Source organism: Symphalangus syndactylus, chromosome 14, assembly GCF_028878055.3.
Source record: "Symphalangus syndactylus isolate Jambi chromosome 14, NHGRI_mSymSyn1-v2.1_pri, whole genome shotgun sequence".
Lineage (NCBI taxonomy): Eukaryota > Metazoa > Chordata > Mammalia > Primates > Hylobatidae > Symphalangus > Symphalangus syndactylus.
In genome coordinates, this window is record NC_072436.2 from 58780169 (window position 1) to 58801664 (window position 21496).

Consider the following 21496-nt stretch of genomic DNA (forward strand, 5'->3'; position numbering starts at 1 on the left):
AATCCAAAGTAAGGTTCAACTCTGTTAGTTGAATGCAAAGAAGAGAAAGAAGTTTCACAGAATGCTTCTGTGTTGTTTTTATTTGAAGATATTCCTTTTTCCACTTAAGGATCCTAAGCCCTCCAAATGTCCACTTGCAGTTTCTACAGAAAGAGTGTTTCAGAACTGCTCAATGCAAAGTAAAGTTCAACTCTTTTAGCTGAATGCATACAAAAGAAAGAAGTTTCACAGAATGTTTCTGTGTAGCTTTTATTTGAAGATAGTCCTGTTTCCACTATAGGCCCTTTATCGCTCCGATTGTCCCCTTGCAATTTCTACAGAAAGTGTGCTTCAGAACTGCTCATTAAAAAGTAAGGTTTAACTCTGTTAGTTGAATGCACAGAACAGAAACAAGTTTCGCAGAATGCTTCTCTGTAGTTTTTATTTGAGGATATTCCTTTTTCCAATAGACGACCCTTGGCGCTCCAATTGTTCACTTGCAGTTTCCCCAGAAGGAGTGTTTCGGAACTTCTCAATCAAAAGTAATGTTAAATTCTGTTAGTTGAATGCACAGAACAGAAAGAAGTTTCGCAGAATGCTTCTGTGTCGTTCTTACTTGAAGATATTCCTTTTTCCACTAAATGCCCCTTAGCGCTCAGAATGTCCACTTGCAGCTACTGCAGAGAGAGTGTTTCAGAGCTGCTCAATTAAAAGTAAGCTTCAACTCTGTTAACCGAATGTTCAGAGCCCAAAGAAGTTTCACACAATGCTTCTGTGTAGTTTTTATTTGAAGATATTTCTTCTTCCACTATAGGCCCCTTAGTGCTCTGAATATCCACTTCCAGTTTCTACAGAGAGAGTGTTTCAGAACTGCTGAATCCAAAGTAAGCTTCAACTGTGTTAGTTGAATGCACAGAACAGAAAGAAATTTCACAGAATGCTTCTGTGTAGTTTTTATTTGAAGTTATTCCTTTTTCCACTATAGGCCCCTTAGCGCTCCGAATGTCCACTTGCACTTTCTACAGAAAGAGTGTTTCAGATGTGCACAATCCAAAGTAAGCTTCAAGTCTGCTAGTTGAAAGCGCAGAACAGAGAGAAGTTTCACAGAATACTTCTGTGTAGTTTTTATTGGAAGATATTCCTTTTTCCAATGTAGGCCCCTTAGCGATCGGAATGTCCACTTGCAGTTTCCGCAGAAGCAGTGTTTTAGAACTGATGAATCAAAAGTAAGGCTCAACTCTGTTAGTTGAATGCAAAGAAGAGAAAGAAGTTTCACTGAATGCTTCTGTGTTGTTTTTATTTGAAGATATTCCTTTTTCAACTAAAGGATCCTAAGCCCTCCAAATGTCCACTTGCAGTTTCTACAGAAAGAGTGTTTCAGAACTGCTCAATGCAAAGTACAGTTCAACTCTTTTAGCTGAATGCACAGAAAAGAAAGAAGTTTCACAGAATGTTTCTGTGTAGCTTTTATTTGAAGATAGTCCTGTTTCCACTATAGGCCCTTTATCGCTCCGATTGTCCACTTGCAATTTCTACAGAAAGTGTGCTTCAGAACTGCTCATTAAAAAGTAAGGTTCAACTCTGTTAGTTGAATGCACAGAACAGAAAGAAGTTTCGCAGAATGCTTCTCTGTAGTTTTTATTTGAAGATATTCCTTTTTCCACATTAGGTCCCTCAGCGCTTCGAACTTCCGCTTTCAATTTGTACAGAAATAGTTTTGCAGATCTGCTGAACCAAAAGTAAGGTTCACTTCTGTTGGTTGAATGCGCCTAAGAGAAAGAAGTTTCACAGAATGTTTCCGTGTAGTTTTTAGTTGAAGATAGTCCTTTTTCCACAATAGACCCCTTATCGCTCTGAATGTCCACTTGCAGTTTCTACTGAAAGAGTGTTTCAGAACTGTTCAATCAAAAGTAAGGTTGAACTCTGTCAATTGAATGCACGGAACAGAAAGAAGTTTCGCAGAATGCTTCTATGTAGTTTCTATTTGAAGATATTCTTTTTGCCACTAAAGGCCCCTAAGCGCTCAGAATGTCCACCTGCAGTTTTTACAGAAAGAGTGTTTCAGAAATGCTCAAAGGAAGGTTCCACTCTGTCAATTGAATGCGCAGAACAGAAAGAATCCTCACAGAATGCTTCCGTGTAGTTTTTATTTGAAGATATTTCATATTCCACTACACGCCCCTTAATGCTCTGAATGCCCACTTGCAGTTTCTACAGAAAGAGTGTTTCAGAACTGCTGAATCAAAAGTAAGTTTCAACTCTGTTAGTAGAATGCACAGAACAGAAAGGAGATTCAGAGAATGCTTCTGTGTAGTTTTTATTTGAAGTTATTCCTTTTTCCACTATAGGCCCCTTAGCGCTCCGAATGTCCACTTGCAGTTTCTACAGAAAGAGTGTTTCAGAAGTGTTCAATCAAAAGTAATGTTGAACTCTGTGAGGTCAATGCACAGAACAGAAAGAAGTTTCGCAGAATGCTTCTGTGTAGTTCTTACTTGAAGATATTCCTTTTTCCACTAAAGGCCCCTTAGCGCTCAGAATGTCCACTTGCAGCTACTGCAGAGAGAGTGTTTCAGAGCTGCTCAATTAAAAGTAAGCTTCAACTCTGTTAACCGAATGTTCAGAGCCCAAAGAAGTTTCACACAATGCTTCTGTGTAGTTTTTATTTGAAGATATTTCTTCTTCCACTATAGGCCCCTTAGTGCTCTGAATATCCACTTCCAGTTTCTACAGAGAGAGTGTTTCAGAACTGCTGAATCAAAAGTAAGCTTCAACTGTGTTAGTTGAATGCACAGAACAGAAAGAAATTTCACAGAATGCTTCTGTGTAGTTTTTATTTGAAGTTATTCCTTTTTCCACTATAGGCCCCTTAGCGCTCCGAATGTCCACTTGCACTTTCTACAGAAAGAGTGTTTCAGATGTGCACAATCCAAAGTAAGCTTCAAGTCTGCTAGTTGAAAGCGCAGAACAGAGAGAAGTTTCACAGAATACTTCTGTGTAGTTTTTATTGGAAGATATTCCTTTTTCCAATGTAGGCCCCTTAGCGCTCCGAATGTCCACTTGCACTTTCTACAGAAAGAGTGTTTCAGATGTGCACAATCCAAAGTAAGGTTCAACTCTGTTAGTTGAATGCAAAGAAGAGAAAGAAGTTTCACAGAATGCTTCTGTGTTGTTTTTATTTGAAGATATTCCTTTTTCCACTTAAGGATCCTAAGCCCTCCAAATGTCCACTTGCAGTTTCTACAGAAAGAGTGTTTCAGAACTGCTCAATGCAAAGTAAAGTTCAACTCTTTTAGCTGAATGCACAGAAAAGAAAGAAGTTTCACAGAATGTTTCTGTGTAGCTTTTATTTGAAGATAGTCCTGTTTCCACTATAGGCCCTTTATCGCTCCGATTGTCCACTTGCAATTTCTACAGAAAGTGTGCTTCAGAACTGCTCATTAAAAAGTAAGGTTCAACTCTGTTAGTTGAATGCACAGAACAGAAAGAAGTTTCACAGAATGCTTCTCTGTAGTTTTTATTTGAAGATATTCCTTTTTCCACATTAGGTCCCGCAGCGCTTCGAACTTCCGCTTTCAATTTGTACAGAAATAGTTTTGCAGATCTGCTGAACCAAAAGTAAGGTTCACTTCTGTTGGTTGAATGCGCCTAAGAGAAAGAAGTTTCACAGAATGTTTCCGTGTAGTTTTTAGTTGAAGATAGTCCTTTTTCCACAATAGACCCCTTATCGCTCTGAATGTCCACTTGCAGTTTCTACTGAAAGAGAGTTTCAGAACTGTTCAATCAAAAGTAAGGTTGAACTCTGTCAATTGAATGCACGGAACAGAAAGAAGTTTCGCAGAATGCTTCTGTGTAGTTTCTATTTGAAGATATTCTTTTTGCCACTAAAGGCCCCTAAGCGCTCAGAATGTCCACCTGTAGTTTCTACAGAAAGAGTGTTTCAGAAATGCTCAAAGGAAGGTTCCACTCTGTCAATTGAATGCGCAGAACAGAAAGAATCCTCACAGAATGCTTCTGTGTAGTTTTTATTTGAAGATATTTCATTTTCCACTACACGCCCCTTAATGCTCTGAATGCCCACTTGCAGTTTCTACAGAAAGAGTGTTTCAGAACTGCTGAATCAAAAGTAAGTTTCAACTCTGTTAGTAGAATACACAGAACAGAAAGGAGTTTCAGAGAATGCTTCTGTGTAGTTTTTATTTGAAGTTATTCCTTTTTCCACTATAGGCCCCTTAGCGCTCCGAATGTCCACTTGCAGTTTCTACAGAAAGAGTGTTTCAGAAGTGTTCAATCAAAAGTAATGTTGAACTCTGTGAGGTCAATGCACAGAACAGAAAGAAGTTTCGCAGAATGCTTCTGTGTAGTTCTTACTTGAAGATATTCCTTTTTCCACTAAAGGCCCCTTAGCGCTCAGAATGTCCACTTGCAGCTACTGCAGAGAGAGTGTTTCAGAGCTGCTCATTTAAAAGTAAGCTTCAACTCTGTTAACCGAATGTTCAGAGCCCAAAGAAGTTTCACACAATGCTTCTGTGTAGTTTTTATTTGAAGATATTTCTTCTTCCACTATAGGCCCCTTAGTGCTCTGAATATCCACTTCCAGTTTCTACAGAGAGAGTGTTTCAGAACTGCTGAATCAAAAGTAAGCTTCAACTGTGTTAGTTGAATGCACAGAACGGAAAGAAATTTCACAGAATGCTTCTGTGTAGTTTTTATTTGAAGTTATTCCTTTTTCCACTATAGGCCCCTTAGCGCTCCGAATGTCCACTTGCACTTTCTACAGAAAGAGTGTTTCAGATGTGCACAATCCAAAGTAAGCTTCAAGTCTGCTAGTTGAAAGCGCAGAACAGAGAGAAGTTTCACAGAATACTTCTGTGTAGTTTTTATTGGAAGATATTCCTTTTTCCAATTTAGGCCCCTTAGCGATCGGAATGTCCACTTGCAGTTTCCGCAGAAGCAGTGTTTTAGAACTGCTGAATCAAAAGTAAGGCTCAACTCTGTTAGTTGAATGCAAAGAAGAGAAACAAGTTTCACTGAATGCTTCTGTGTTGTTTTTATTTGAAGATATTCCTTTTTCAACTAAAGGATCCTAAGCCCTCCAAAGGTCCACTTGCAGTTTCTACAGAAAGAGTGTTTCAGAACTGCTCAATGCAAAGTACAGTTCAACTCTTTTAGTTGAATGCACAGAACAGAAAGATGTTTCACAGAATGCTTCTGTGTAGCTTTTATTTGAAGATACTCCTCTTTCCACTATAGGCCCTTTAGCGCTCCGATTGTCCACATGTAACTTCTACAGAAAGTTTGCTTCAGAACTGCTCACTAAAAAGTAAGATTCAACTCTGTTAGTTGAATGCACAGAACAGAAAGAAGTTTCGCAGAATGCTTCTCTGTAGTTTTTATTTGAAGATATTCCTTTTTCCACATTAGGTCCCGCAGCGCTTCGAACTTCCGCTTTCAATTTGTACAGAAATAGTTTTGCAGATCTGCTGAACCAAAAGTAAGGTTCACTTCTGTTGGTTGAATGCGCCTAAGAGAAAGAAGTTTCACAGAATGTTTCCGTGTAGTTTTTAGTTGAAGATAGTCCTTTTTCCACAATAGACCCCTTATCGCTCTGAATGTCCACTTGCAGTTTCTACTGAAAGTGTGTTTCAGAACTGTTCAATCAAAAGTAAGGTTGAACTCTGTCAATTGAATGCACGGAACAGAAAGAAGTTTCGCAGAATGCTTCTGTGTAGTTTCTATTTGAAGATATTCTTTTTGCCACTAAAGGCCCCTAAGCGCTCAGAATGTCCACCTGCAGTTTCTACAGAAAGAGTGTTTCAGAAATGCTCAAAGGAAGGTTCCACTCTGTCAATTGAATGCGCAGAACAGAAAGAATCCTCACAGAATGCTTCTGTGTAGTTTTTATTTGAAGATATTTCATTTTCCACTACACGCCCCTTAATGCTCTGAATGCCCACTTGCAGTTTCTACAGAAAGAGTGTTTCAGAACTGCTGAATCAAAAGTAAGTTTCAACTCTGTTAGTAGAATGCACAGAACAGAAAGGAGATTCAGAGAATGCTTCTGTGTAGTTTTTATTTGAAGTTATTCCTTTTTCCACTATAGGCCCCTTAGCGCTCGGAATGTCCACTTGCAGTTTCTACAGAAAGAGTGTTTCAGAAGTGTTCAATCAAAAGTAATGTTGAACTCTGTGAGGTCAATGCACAGAACAGAAAGAAGTTTCGCAGAATGCTTCTGTGTAGTTCTTACTTGAAGATATTCCTTTTTCCACTAAAGGCCCCTTAGCGCTCAGAATGTCCACTTGCAGCTACTGCAGAGAGAGTGTTTCAGAGCTGCTCAATTTAAAGTAAGCTTCAACTCTGTTAACCGAATGTTCAGAGCCCAAAGAAGTTTCACACAATGCTTCTGTGTAGTTTTTATTTGAAGATATTTCTTCTTCCACTATAGGCCCCTTAGTGCTCTGAATATCCACTTCCAGTTTCTACAGAGAGAGTGTTTCAGAACTGCTGAATCAAAAGTAAGCTTCAACTGTGTTAGTTGAATGCACAGAACAGAAAGAAATTTCACAGAATGCTTCTGTGTAGTTTTTATTTGAAGTTATTCCTTTTTCCACTATAGGCCCCTTAGCGCTCCGAATGTCCACTTGCAGTTTCTACAGAAAGAGTGTTTCAGAAGTGTTCAATCAAAAGTAATATTGAACTCTGTGAGGTCAATGCACAGAACAGAAAGAAGTTTCGCAGAATGCTTCTGTGTAGTTCTTACTTGAAGATATTCCTTTTTCCACTAAAGGCCCCTTAGCGCTCAGAATGTCCACTTGCAGCTACTGCAGAGAGAGTGTTTCAGAGCTGCTCAATTAAAAGTAAGCTTCAACTCTGTTAACCGAATGTTCAGAGCCCAAAGAAGTTTCACACAATGCTTCTGTGTAGTTTTTATTTGAAGATATTTATTCTTCCACTATAGGCCCCTTAGTGCTCTGAATATCCACTTCCAGTTTCTACAGAGAGAGTGTTTCAGAACTGCTGAATCAAAAGTAAGCTTCAACTGTGTTAGTTGAATGCACAGAACAGAAAGAAATTTCACAGAATGCTTCTGTGTAGTTTTTATTTGAAGTTATTCCTTTTTCCACTATAGGCCCCTTAGCGCTCCGAATGTCCACTTGCACTTTCTACAGAAAGAGTGTTTCAGATGTGCACAATCCAAAGTAAGCTTCAAGTCTGCTAGTTGAAAGCGCAGAACAGAGAGAAGTTTCACAGAATACTTCTGTGTAGTTTTTATTGGAAGATATTCCTTTTTCCAATGTAGGCCCCTTAGCGATCGGAATGTCCACTTGCAGTTTCCGCAGAAGCAGTGTTTTACAACTGCTGAATCAAAAGTAAGGCTCAACTCTGTTAGTTGAATGCAAAGAAGAGAAAGAAGTTTCACTGAATGCTTCTGTGTTGTTTTTATTTGAAGATATTCCTTTTTCAACTAAAGGATCCTAAGCCCTCCAAATGTCCACTTGCAGTTTCTACAGAAAGAGTGTTTCAGAACTGCTCAATGCAAAGTACAGTTCAACTCTTTTAGTTGAATGCACAGAACAGAAAGAAGTTTCACAGAATGCTTCTGTGTAGCTTTTATTTGAAGATACTCCTCTTTCCACTATAGGCCCTTTAGCGCTCCGATTGTCCACATGTAATTTCTACAGAAAGTTTGCTTCAGAACTGCTCACTAAAAAGTAAGGTTCAACTCTGTTAGTTGAATGCACAGAACAGAAAGAAGTTTCGCAGAATGCTTCTCTGTAGTTTTTATTTGAAGATATTCCTTTTTCCAATAGAGGACCCTTGGCGCTCCAATTGTTCACTTGCAGTTTCCCCAGAAGGAGTGTTTCAGAACTTCTCAATCAAAAGTAACGTTAAATTCTGTTAGTTGAATGCACAGAACAGAAAGAAGTTTCGCAGAATGCTTCTGGGTAGTTTTTATTTGAAGTTATTCCTTTTTCCACTATAGGCCCCTTAGCGCTCCGAATGTCCACTTGCACTTTCTACAGAAAGAGTGTTTCAGATGTGCACAATCCAAAGTAAGGTTCAACTCTGTTAGTTGAATGCAAAGAAGAGAAAGAAGTTTCACAGAATGCTTCTGTGTTGTTTTTATTTGAAGATATTCCTTTTTCCACTTAAGGATCCTAAGCCCTCCAAATGTCCACTTGCAGTTTCTACAGAAAGAGTGTTTCAGAACTGCTCAATGCAAAGTAAAGTTCAACTCTTTTAGCTGAATGCACAGAAAAGAAAGAAGTTTCACAGAATGTTTCTGTGTAGCTTTTATTTGAAGATAGTCCTGTTTCCACTATAGGCCCTTTATCGCTCCGATTGTCCACTTGCAATTTCTACAGAAAGTGTGCTTCAGAACTGCTCATTAAAAAGTAAGGTTCAACTCTGTTAGTTGAATGCACAGAACAGAAAGAAGTTTCGCAGAATGCTTCTCTGTAGTTTTTATTTGAAGATATTCCTTCTTCCACATTAGGTCCCTCAGCGCTTCGAACTTCCGCTTTCAATTTGTACAGAAATAGTTTTGCAGATCTGCTGAACCAAAAGTAAGGTTCACTTCTGTTGGTTGAATGCGCCTAAGAGAAAGAAGTTTCGCAGAATGTTTCCGTGTAGTTTTTAGTTGAAGATAGTCCTTTTTCCACAATAGACCCCTTATCGCTCTGAATGTCCACTTGCAGTTTCTACTGAAAGAGTGTTTCAAAACTGTTCAATCAAAAGTAAGGTTGAACTCTGTCAATTGAATGCACGGAACAGAAAGAAGTTTCGCAGAATGCTTCTGTGTAGTTTCTATTTGAAGATATTCTTTTTGCCACTAAAGGCCCCTAAGCGCTCAGAATGTCCACCTGCAGTTTCTACAGAAAGAGTGTTTCAGAAATGCTCAAAGGAAGGTTCCACTCTGTCAATTGAATGCGCAGAACAGAAAGAATCCTCACAGAATGCTTCTGTGTAGTTTTTATTTGAAGATATTTCATTTTCCACTACACGCTCCTTAATGCTCTGAATGCCCACTTGCAGTTTCTACAGAAAGAGTGTTTCAGAACTGCTGAATCAAAAGTAAGTTTCAACTCTGTTAGTAGAATGCACAGAACAGAAAGGAGATTCAGAGAATGCTTCTGTGTAGTTTTTATTTGAAGTTATTCCTTTTTCCACTATAGGCCCCTTAGCGCTCGGAATGTCCACTTGCAGTTTCTACAGAAAGAGTGTTTCAGAAGTGTTCAATCAAAAGTAATGTTGAACTCTGTGAGGTCAATGCACAGAACAGAAAGAAGTTTCGCAGAATGCTTCTGTGTAGTTCTTACTTGAAGATATTCCTTTTTCCACTAAAGGCCCCTTAGCGCTCAGAATGTCCACTTGCAGCTACTGCAGAGAGAGTGTTTCAGAGCTGCTCAATTAAAAGTAAGCTTCAACTCTGTTAACCGAATGTTCAGAGCCCAAAGAAGTTTCACACAATGCTTCTGTGTAGTTTTTATTTGAAGATATTTCTTCTTCCACTATAGGCCCCTTAGTGCTCTGAATATCCACTTCCAGTTTCTACAGAGAGAGTGTTTCAGAACTGCTGAATCAAAAGTAAGCTTCAACTGTGTTAGTTGAATGCACAGAACAGAAAGAAATTTCACAGAATGCTTCTGTCTAGTTTTTATTTGAAGTTATTCCTTTTTCCACTATAGGCCCCTTAGCGCTCCGAATGTCCACTTGCACTTTCTACAGAAAGAGTGTTTCAGATGTGCACAATCCAAAGTAAGCTTCAAGTCTGCTAGTTGAAAGCGCAGAACAGAGAGAAGTTTCACAGAATACTTCTGTGTAGTTTTTATTGGAAGATATTCCTTTTTCCAATGTAGGCCCCTTAGCGATCGGAATGTCCACTTGCAGTTTCCGCAGAAGCAGTGTTTTAGAACTGCTGAATCAAAAGTAAGGCTCAACTCTGTTAGTTGAATGCAAAGAAGAGAAAGAAGTTTCACTGAATGCTTCTGTGTTGTTTTTATTTGAAGATATTCCTTTTTCAACAAAAGGATCCTAAGCCCTCCAAATGTCCACTTGCAGTTTCTACAGAAAGAGTGTTTCAGAACTGCTCAATGCAAAGTACAGTTCAACTCTTTTAGTTGAATGCACAGAACAGAAAGAAGTTTCACAGAATGCTTCTGTGTAGCTTTTATTTGAAGATACTCCTCTTTCCACTATAGGCCCTTTAGTGCTCCGATTGTCCACATGTAATTTCTACAGAAAGTTTGCTTCAGAACTGCTCACTAAAAAGTAAGGTTCAACTCTGTTAGTTGAATGCACAGAACACAAAGAAGTTTCGCAGAATGCTTCTCTGTAGTTTTTATTTGAAGATATTCCTTTTTCCAATAGAGGACCCTTGGCGCTCCAATTGTTCACTTGCAGTTTCCCCAGAAGGAGTGTTTCAGAACTTCTCAATCAAAAGTAACGTTAAATTCTGTTAGTTGAATACACAGAACAGAAAGAATTTTCGCAGAATGCTTCTGTGCAGTTTTTATTTGAAGTTATTCCTTTTTCCACTATAGGCCCCTTAGCGCTCTGAATGTCCACTTGCACTTTCTACAGAAAGAGTGTTTCAGATGTGCACAATCCAAAGTAAGGTTCAACTCTGTTAGTTGAATGCAAAGAAGAGAAAGAAGTTTCACAGAATGCTTCTGTGTTGTTTTTATTTGAAGATATTCCTTTTTCCACTTAAGGATCCTAAGCCCTCCAAATGTCCACTTGCAGTTTCTACAGAAAGAGTGTTTCAGAACTGCTCAATGCAAAGTAAAGTTCAACTCTTTTAGCTGAATGCATAGAAAAGAAAGAAGTTTCACAGAATGTTTCTGTGTAGCTTTTATTTGAAGATAGTCCTGTTTCCACTATAGGCCCTTTATCGCTCCGATTGTCCACTTGCAATTTCTACAGAAAGTGTGCTTCAGAACTGCTCATTAAAAAGTAAGGTTCAACTCTGTTAGTTGAATGCACAGAACAGAAAGAAGTTTCGCAGAATGCTTCTCTGTAGTTTTTATTTGAAGATATTCCTTTTTCCACATTAGGTCCCGCAGCGCTTCGAACTTCCGCTTTCAATTTGTACAGAAATAGTTTTGCAGATCTGCTGAACCAAAAGTAAGGTTCACTTCTGTTGGTTGAATGCGCCTAAGAGAAAGAAGTTTCACAGAATGTTTCCGTGTAGTTTTTAGTTGAAGATAGTCCTTTTTCCACAATAGACCCCTTATCGCTCTGAATGTCCACTTGCAGTTTCTACTGAAAGAGTGTTTCAGAACTGTTCAATCAAAAGTAAGGTTGAACTCTGTCAATTGAATGCACGGAACAGAAAGAAGTTTCGCAGAATGCTTCTGTGTAGTTTCTATTTGAAGATATTCTTTTTGCCACTAAAGGCCCCTAAGCGCTCAGAATGTCCACCTGCAGTTTCTACAGAAAGAGTGTTTCAGAAATGCTCAAAGGAAGGTTCCGCTCTGTCAATTGAATGCGCAGAACAGAAAGAATCCTCACAGAATGCTTCTGTGTAGTTTTTATTTGAAGATATTTCATTTTCCACTACACGCCCCTTAATGCTCTGAATGCCCACTTGCAGTTTCTACAGAAAGAGTGTTTCAGAACTGCTGAATCAAAAGTAAGTTTCAACTCTGTTAGTAGAATGCACAGAACAGAAAGGAGTTTCAGAGAATGCTTCTGTGTAGTTTTTATTTGAAGTTATTCCTTTTTCCACTATAGGCCCCTTAGCGCTCCGAATGTCCACTTGCAGTTTCTACAGAAAGAGTGTTTCAGAAGTGTTCAATCAAAAGTAATGTTGAACTCTGTGAGGTCAATGCACAGAACAGAAAGAAGTTTCGCAGAATGCTTCTGTGTAGTTCTTACTTGAAGATATTCCTTTTTCCACTAAAGGCCCCTTAGCGCTCAGAATGTCCACTTGCAGCTACTGCAGAGAGAGTGTTTCAGAGCTGCTCATTTAAAAGTAAGCTTCAACTCTGTTAACCGAATGTTCAGAGCCCAAAGAAGTTTCACACAATGCTTCTGTGTAGTTTTTATTTGAAGATATTTCTTCTTCCACTATAGGCCCCTTAGTGCTCTGAATATCCACTTCCAGTTTCTACAGAGAGAGTGTTTCAGAACTGCTGAATCAAAAGTAAGCTTCAACTGTGTTAGTTGAATGCACAGAACGGAAAGAAATTTCACAGAATGCTTCTGTGTAGTTTTTATTTGAAGTTATTCCTTTTTCCACTATAGGCCCCTTAGCGCTCCGAATGTCCACTTGCACTTTCTACAGAAAGAGTGTTTCAGATGTGCACAATCCAAAGTAAGCTTCAAGTCTGCTAGTTGAAAGCGCAGAACAGAGAGAAGTTTCACAGAATACTTCTGTGTAGTTTTTATTGGAAGATATTCCTTTTTCCAATGTAGGCCCCTTAGCGATCGGAATGTCCACTTGCAGTTTCCGCAGAAGCAGTGTTTTAGAACTGCTGAATCAAAAGTAAGGCTCAACTCTGTTAGTTGAATGCAAAGAAGAGAAAGAAGTTTCACTGAATGCTTCTGTGTTGTTTTTATTTGAAGATATTCCTTTTTCAACTAAAGGTTCCTAAGCCCTCCAAATGTCCACCTGCAGTTTCTACAGAAAGAGTGTTTCAGAACTGCTCAATGCAAAGTACAGTTCAACTCTTTTAGTTGAATGCACAGAACAGAAAGAAGTTTCACAGAATGCTTCTGTGTAGCTTTTATTTGAAGATACTCCTCTTTCCACTATAGGCCCTTTAGCGCTCCGATTGTCCACATGTAACTTCTACATAAAGTTTGCTTCAGAACTGCTCACTAAAAAGTAAGGTTCAACTCTGTTAGTTGAATGCACAGAACAGAAAGAAGTTTCGCAGAATGCTTCTCTGTAGTTTTTATTTGAAGATATTCCTTTTTCCACATTAGGTCCCGCAGCGCTTCGAACTTCCGCTTTCAATTTGTACAGAAATAGTTTTGCAGATCTGCTGAACCAAAAGTAAGGTTCACTTCTGTTGGTTGAATGCGCCTAAGAGAAAGAAGTTTCACAGAATGTTTCCGTGTAGTTTTTAGTTGAAGATAGTCCTTTTTCCACAATAGACCCCTTATCGCTCTGAATGTCCACTTGCAGTTTCTACTGAAAGTGTTTTTCAGAACTGTTCAATCAAAAGTAAGGTTGAACTCTGTCAATTGAATGCACGGAACAGAAAGAAGTTTCGCAGAATGCTTCTGTGTAGTTTCTATTTGAAGATATTCTTTTTGCCACTAAAGGCCCCTAAGCGCTCAGAATGTCCACCTGCAGTTTCTACAGAAAGAGTGTTTCAGAAATGCTCAAAGGAAGGTTCCACTCTGTCAATTGAATGCGCAGAACAGAAAGAATCCTCACAGAATGCTTCTGTGTAGTTTTTATTTGAAGATATTTCATTTTCCACTACACGCCCCTTAATGCTCTGAATGCCCACTTGCAGTTTCTACAGAAAGAGTGTTTCAGAACTGCTGAATCAAAAGTAAGTTTCAACTCTGTTAGTAGAATGCACAGAACAGAAAGGAGGTTCAGAGAATGCTACTGTGTAGTTTTTATTTGAAGTTATTCCTTTTCCACTATAGGCCCCTTAGCGCTCCGAATGTCCACTTGCAGTTTCTACAGAAAGAGTGTTTCAGAAGTGTTCAATCAAAAGTAATGTTGAACTCTGTGAGGTCAATGCACAGAACAGAAAGAAGTTTCGCAGAATGCTTCTGTGTAGTTCTTACTTGAAGATATTCCTTTTTCCACTAAAGGCCCCTTAGCGCTCAGAATGTCCACTTGCAGCTACTGCAGAGAGAGTGTTTCAGAGCTGCTCAATTAAAAGTAAGCTTCAACTCTGTTAACCGAATGTTCAGAGCCCAAAGAAGTTTCACACAATGCTTCTGTGTAGTTTTTATTTGAAGATATTTCTTCTTCCACTATAGGCCCCTTAGTGCTCTGAATATCCACTTCCAGTTTCTACAGAGAGAGTGTTTCAGAACTGCTGAATCCAAAGTAAGGTTCAACTGTGTTAGTTGAATGCACAGAACAGAAAGAAATTTCACAGAATGCTTCTGTGTAGTTTTTATTTGAAGTTATTCCTTTTTCCACTATAGGCCCCTTAGCGCTCCGAATGTCCACTTGCACTTTCTACAGAAAGAGTGTTTCAGATGTGCACAATCCAAAGTAAGCTTCAAGTCTGCTAGTTGAAAGCGCAGAACAGAGAGAAGTTTCACAGAATACTTCTGTGTAGTTTTTATTGGAAGATATTCCTTTTTCCAATGTAGGCCCCTTAGCGATCGGAATGTCCACTTGCAGTTTCCGCAGAAGCAGTGTTTTAGAACTGCTGAATCAAAAGTAAGGCTCAACTCTGTTAGTTGAATGCAAAGAAGAGAAAGAAGTTTCACTGAATGCTTCTGTGTTGTTTTTATTTGAAGATATTCCTTTTTCAACTAAAGGATCCTAAGCCCTCCAAATGTCCACTTGCAGTTTCTACAGAAAGAGTGTTTCAGAACTGCTCAATGCAAAGTACAGTTCAACTCTTTTAGTTGAATGCACAGAACAGAAAGAAGTTTCACAGAATGCTTCTGTGTAGCTTTTATTTGAAGATACTCCTCTTTCCACTATAGGCCCTTTAGCGCTCCGATTGTCCACATGTAATTTCTACAGAAAGTTTGCTTCAGAACTGCTCACTAAAAAGTAAGGTTCAACTCTGTTAGTTGAATGCACAGAACAGAAAGAAGTTTCGCAGAATGCTTCTCTGTAGTTTTTATTTGAAGATATTCCTTTTTCCAATAGAGGACCCTTGGCGCTCCAATTGTTCACTTGCAGTTTCCCCAGAAGGAGTGTTTCAGAACTTCTCAATCAAAAGTAACGTTAAATTCTGTTAGTTGAATGCACAGAACAGAAAGAAGTTTCGCAGAATGCTTCTGGGTAGTTTTTATTTGAAGTTATTCCTTTTTCCACTATAGGCCCCTTAGCGCTCCGAATGTCCACTTGCACTTTCTACAGAAAGAGTGTTTCAGATGTGCACAATCCAAAGTAAGGTTCAACTCTGTTAGTTGAATGCAAAGAAGAGAAAGAAGTTTCACAGAATGCTTCTGTGTTGTTTTTATTTGAAGATATTCCTTTTTCCACTTAAGGATCCTAAGCCCTCCAAATGTCCACTTGCAGTTTCTACAGAAAGAGTGTTTCAGAACTGCTCAATGCAAAGTAAAGTTCAACTCTTTTAGCTGAATGCACAGAAAAGAAAGAAGTTTCACAGAATGTTTCTGTGTAGCTTTTATTTGAAGATAGTCCTGTTTCCACTATAGGCCCTTTATCGCTCCGATTGTCCACTTGCAATTTCTACAGAAAGTGTGCTTCAGAACTGCTCATTAAAAAGTAAGGTTCAACTCTGTTAGTTGAATGCACAGAACAGAAAGAAGTTTCGCAGAATGCTTCTCTGTAGTTTTTATGTGAAGATATTCCTTCTTCCACATTAGGTCCCTCAGCGCTTCGAACTTCCGCTTTCAATTTGTACAGAAATAGTTTTGCAGATCTGCTGAACCAAAAGTAAGGTTCACTTCTGTTGGTTGAATGCGCCTAAGAGAAAGAAGTTTCACAGAATGTTTCCGTGTAGTTTTTAGTTGAAGATAGTCCTTTTTCCACAATAGACCCCTTATCGCTCTGAATGTCCACTTGCAGTTTCTACTGAAAGAGTGTTTCAGAACTGTTCAATCAAAAGTAAGGTTGAACTCTGTCAATTGAATGCACGGAACAGAAAGAAGTTTCGCAGAATGCTTCTGTGTAGTTTCTATTTGAAGATATTCTTTTTGCCACTAAAGGCCCCTAAGCGCTCAGAATGTCCACCTGCAGTTTCTACAGAAAGAGTGTTTCAGAAATGCTCAAAGGAAGGTTCCACTCTGTCAATTGAATGCGCAGAACAGAAAGAATCCTCACAGAATGCTTCTGTGTAGTTTTTATTTGAAGATATTTCATTTTCCACTACACGCCCCTTAATGCTCTGAATGCCCACTTGCAGTTTCTACAGAAAGAGTGTTTCAGAACTGCTGAATCAAAAGTAAGTTTCAACTCTGTTAGTAGAATGCACAGAAGAGAAAGGAGATTCAGAGAATGCTTCTGTGTAGTTTTTATTTGAAGTTATTCCTTTTTCCACTATAGGCCCCTTAGCGCTCCGAATGTCCACTTGCAGTTTCTACAGAAAGAGTGTTTCAGAAGTGTTCAATCAAAAGTAATGTTGAACTCTGTGAGGTCAATGCACAGAACAGAAAGAAGTTTCGCAGAATGCTTCTGTGTAGTTCTTACTTGAAGATATTCCTTTTTCCACTAAAGGCCCCTTAGCGCTCAGAATGTCCACTTGCAGCTACTGCAGAGAGAGTGTTTCAGAGCTGCTCAATTAAAAGTAAGCTTCAACTCTGTTAACCGAATGTTCAGAGCCCAAAGAAGTTTCACACAATGCTTCTGTGTAGTTTTTATTTGAAGATATTTCTTCTTCCACTATAGGCCCCTTAGTGCTCTGAATATCCACTTCCAGTTTCTACAGAGAGAGTGTTTCAGAACTGCTGAATCAAAAGTAAGCTTCAACTGTGTTAGTTGAATGCACAGAAGAGAAAGAAATTTCACAGAATGCTTCTGTCTAGTTTTTATTTGAAGTTATTCCTTTTTCCACTATAGGCCCCTTAGCGCTCCGAATGTCCACTTGCACTTTCTACAGAAAGAGTGTTTCAGATGTGCACAATCCAAAGTAAGCTTCAAGTCTGCTAGTTGAAAGCGCAGAACAGAGAGAAGTTTCACAGAATACTTCTGTGTAGTTTTTATTGGAAGATATTCCTTTTTCCAATGTAGGCCCCTTAGCGATCGGAATGTCCACTTGCAGTTTCCGCAGAAGCAGTGTTTTAGAACTGCTGAATCAAAAGTAAGGCTCAACTCTGTTAGTTGAATGCAAAGAAGAGAAAGAAGTTTCACTGAATGCTTCTGTGTTGTTTTTATTTGAAGATATTCCTTTTTCAACTAAAGGATCCTAAGCCCTCCAAATGTCCACCTGCAGTTTCTACAGAAAGAGTGTTTCAGAACTGCTCAATGCAAAGTACAGTTCAACTCTTTTAGTTGAATGCACAGAACAGAAAGAAGTTTCACAGAATGCTTCTGTGTAGCTTTTATTTGAAGATACTCCTCTTTCCACTATAGGCCCTTTAGCGCTCCGATTGTCCACATGTAATTTCTACAGAAAGTTTGCTTCAGAACTGCTCACTAAAAAGTAAGATTCAACTCTGTTAGTTGAATGCACAGAACAGAAAGAAGTTTCGCAGAATGCTTCTCTGTAGTTTTTATTTGAAGATATTCCTTTTTCCAATAGAGGACCCTTGGCGCTCCAATTGTTCACTTGCAGTTTCCCCAGAAGGAGTGTTTCAGAACTTCTCAATCAAAAGTAACGTTAAATTCTGTTAGTTGAATGCACAGAACAGAAAGAAGTTTCGCAGAATGTTTCTGTGCAGTTTTTATTTGAAGTTATTCCCTTTTCCACTATAGGCCCCTTAGCGCTCCGAATGTCCACTTGCACTTTCTACAGAAAGAGTGTTTCAGATGTGCACAATCCAAAGTAAGGTTCAACTCTGTTAGTTGAATGCAAAGAAGAGAAAGAAGTTTCACAGAATGCTTCTGTGTTGTTTTTATTTGAAGATATTCCTTTTTCCACTTAAGGATCCTAAGCCCTCCAAATGTCCACTTGCAGTTTCTACAGAAAGAGTGTTTCAGAACTGCTCAATGCAAAGTAAAGTTCAACTCTTTTAGCTGAATGCAGAGAAAAGAAAGAAGTTTCACAGAATGTTTCTCTGTAGCTTTTATTTGAAGATAGTCCTGTTTCCACTATAGGCCCTTTATCGCTCCGATTGTCCACTTGCAATTTCTACAGAAAGTGTGCTTCAGAACTGCTCATTAAAAAGTAAGGTTCAACTCTGTTAGTTGAATGCACAGAACAGAAAGAAGTTTCGCAGAATGCTTCTCTGTAGTTTTTATTTGAAGATATTCCTTCTTCCACATTAGGTCCCTCAGCGCTTCGAACTTCCGCTTTCAATTTGTACAGAAATAGTTTTGCAGATCTGCTGAACCAAAAGTAAGGTTCACTTCTGTTGGTTGAATGCGCCTAAGAGAAAGAAGTTTCACAGAATGTTTCCGTGTAGTTTTTAGTTGAAGATAGTCCTTTTTCCACAATAGACCCCTTATCGCTCTGAATGTCCACTTGCAGTTTCTACTGAAAGAGTGTTTCAGAACTGTTCAATCAAAAGTAAGGTTGAACTCTGTCAATTGAATGCACGGAACAGAAAGAAGTTTCGCAGAATGCTTCTGTGTAGTTTCTATTTGAAGATATTCTTTTTGCCACTAAAGGCCCCTAAGCGCTCAGAATGTCCACCTGCAGTTTCTACAGAAAGAGTGTTTCAGAAATGCTCAAAGGAAGGTTCCACTCTGTCAATTGAATGCGCAGAACAGAAAGAATCCTCACAGAATGCTTCTGTGTAGTTTTTATTTGAAGATATTTCATTTTCCACTACACGCCCCTTAATGCTCTGAATGCCCACTTGCAGTTTCTACAGAAAGAGTGTTTCAGAACTGCTGAATCAAAAGTAAGTTTCAACTCTGTTAGTAGAATGCACAGAACAGAAAGGAGATTCAGAGAATGCTTCTGTGTAGTTTTTATTTGAAGTTATTCCTTTTTCCACTATAGGCCCCTTAGCGCTCCGAATGTCCACTTGCAGTTTCTACAGAAAGAGTGTTTCAGAAGTGTTCAATCAAAAGTAATGTTGAACTCTGTGAGGTCAATGCACAGAACAGAAAGAAGTTTCGCAGAATGCTTCTGTGTAGTTCTTACTTGAAGATATTCCTTTTTCCACTAAAGGCCCCTTAGCGCTCAGAATGTCCACTTGCAGCTACTGCAGAGAGAGTGTTTCAGAGCTGCTCAATTAAAAGTAAGCTTCAACTCTGTTAACCGAATGTTCAGAGCCCAAAGAAGTTTCACACAATGCTTCTGTGTAGTTTTTATTTGAAGATATTTCTTCTTCCACTATAGGCCCCTTAGTGCTCTGAATATCCACTTCCAGTTTCTACAGAGAGAGTGTTTCAGAACTGCTGAATCAAAAGTAAGCTTCAACTGTGTTAGTTGAATGCACAGAAGAGAAAGAAATTTCACAGAATGCTTCTGTCTAGTTTTTATTTGAAGTTATTCCTTTTTCCACTATAGGCCCCTTAGCGCTCCGAATGTCCACTTGCACTTTCTACAGAAAGAGTGTTTCAGATGTGCACAATCCAAAGTAAGCTTCAAGTCTGCTAGTTGAAAGCGCAGAACAGAGAGAAGTTTCACAGAATACTTCTGTGTAGTTTTTATTGGAAGATATTCCTTTTTCCAATGTAGGCCCCTTAGCGATCGGAATGTCCACTTGCAGTTTCCGCAGAAGCAGTGTTTTAGAACTGCTGAATCAAAAGTAAGGCTCAACTCTGTTAGTTGAATGCAAAGAAGAGAAAGAAGTTTCACTGAATGCTTCTGTGTTGTTTTTATTTGAAGATATTCCTTTTTCAACTAAAGGATCCTAAGCCCTCCAAATGTCCACCTGCAGTTTCTACAGAAAGAGTGTTTCAGAACTGCTCAATGCAAAGTACAGTTCAACTCTTTTAGTTGAATGCACAGAACAGAAAGAAGTTTCACAGAATGCTTCTGTGTAGCTTTTATTTGAAGATACTCCTCTTTCCACTATAGGCCCTTTAGCGCTCCGATTGTCCACATGTAATTTCTACAGAAAGTTTGCTTCAGAACTGCTCACTAAAAAGTAAGATTCAACTCTGTTAGTTGAATGCACAGAACAGAAAGAAGTTTCGCAGAATGCTTCTCTGTAGTTTTTATTTGAAGATATTCCTTTTTCCAATAGAGGACCCTTGGCGCTCCAATTGTTCACTTGCAGTTTCCCCAGAAGGAGTGTTTCAGAACTTCTCAATCAAAAGTAACGTTAAATTCTGTTAGTTGAATGCACAGAACAGAAAGAAGTTTCGCAGAATGTTTCTGTGCAGTTTTTATTTGAAGTTATTCCTTTTTCCACTATAGGCCCCTTAGCGCTCCGAATGTCCACTTGCACTTTCTACAGAAAGAGTGTTTCAGATGTGCACAATCCAAAGTAAGGTTCAACTCTGTTAGTTGAATGCAAAGAAGAGAAAGAAGTTTCACAGAATGCTTCTGTGTTGTTTTTATTTGAAGATATTCCTTTTTCCACTTAAGGATCCTAAGCCCTCCAAATGTCCACTTGCAGTTTCTACAGAAAGAGTGTTTCAGAACTGCTCAATGCAAAGTAAAGTTCAACTCTTTTAGCTGAATGCACAGAAAAGAAAGAAGTTTCACAGAATGTTTCTCTGTAGCTTTTATTTGAAGATAGTCCTGTTTCCACTATAGGCCCTTTATCGCTCCGATTGTCCACTTGCAATTTCTACAGAAAGTGTGCTTCAGAACTGCTCATTAAAAAGTAAGGTTCAACTCTGTTAGTTGAATGCACAGAACAGAAAGAAGTTTCGCAGAATGCTTCTCTGTAGTTTTTATTTGAAGATATTCCTTCTTCCACATTAGGTTCCTCAGCGCTTCGAACTTCCGCTTTCAATTTGTACAGAAATAGTTTTGCAGATCTGCTGAACCAAAAGTAAGGTTCACTTCTGTTGGTTGAATGCGCCTAAGAGAAAGAAGTTTCACAGAATGTTTCCGTGTAGTTTTTAGTTGAAGATAGTCCTTTTTCCACAATAGACCCCTTATCGCTCTGAATGTCCACTTGCAGTTTCTACTGAAAGAGTGTTTCAGAACTGTTCAATCAAAAGTAAGGTTGAACTCTGTCAATTGAATGCACGGAACAGAAAGCAGTTTCGCAGAATGCTTCTGTGTAGTTTCTATTTGAAGATATTCTTTTTGCCACTAAAGGCCCCTAAGCGCTCAGAATGTCCACCTGCAGTTTCTACAGAAAGAGTGTTTCAGAAATGCTCAAAGGAAGGTTCCACTCTGTCAATTGAATGCGCAGAACAGAAAGAATCCTCACAGAATGCTTCTGTGTAGTTTTTATTTGAAGATATTTCATTTTCCACTACACGCCCCTTAATGCTCTGAATGCCCACTTGCAGTTTCTACAGAAAGAGTGTTTCAGAACTGCTGAATCAAAAGTAAGTTTCAACTCTGTTAGTAGAATGCACAGAAGAGAAAGGAGATTCAGAGAATGCTTCTGTGTAGTTTTTATTTGAAGTTATTCCTTTTTCCACTATAGGCCCCTTAGCGCTCCGAATGTCCACTTGCAGTTTCTACAGAAAGAGTGTTTCAGAAGTGTTCAATCAAAAGTAATGTTGAACTCTGTGAGGTCAATGCACAGAACAGAAAGAAGTTTCGCAGAATGCTTCTGTGTAGTTCTTACTTGAAGATATTCCTTTTTCCACTAAAGGCCCCTTAGCGCTCAGAATGTCCACTTGCAGCTACTGCAGAGAGAGTGTTTCAGAGCT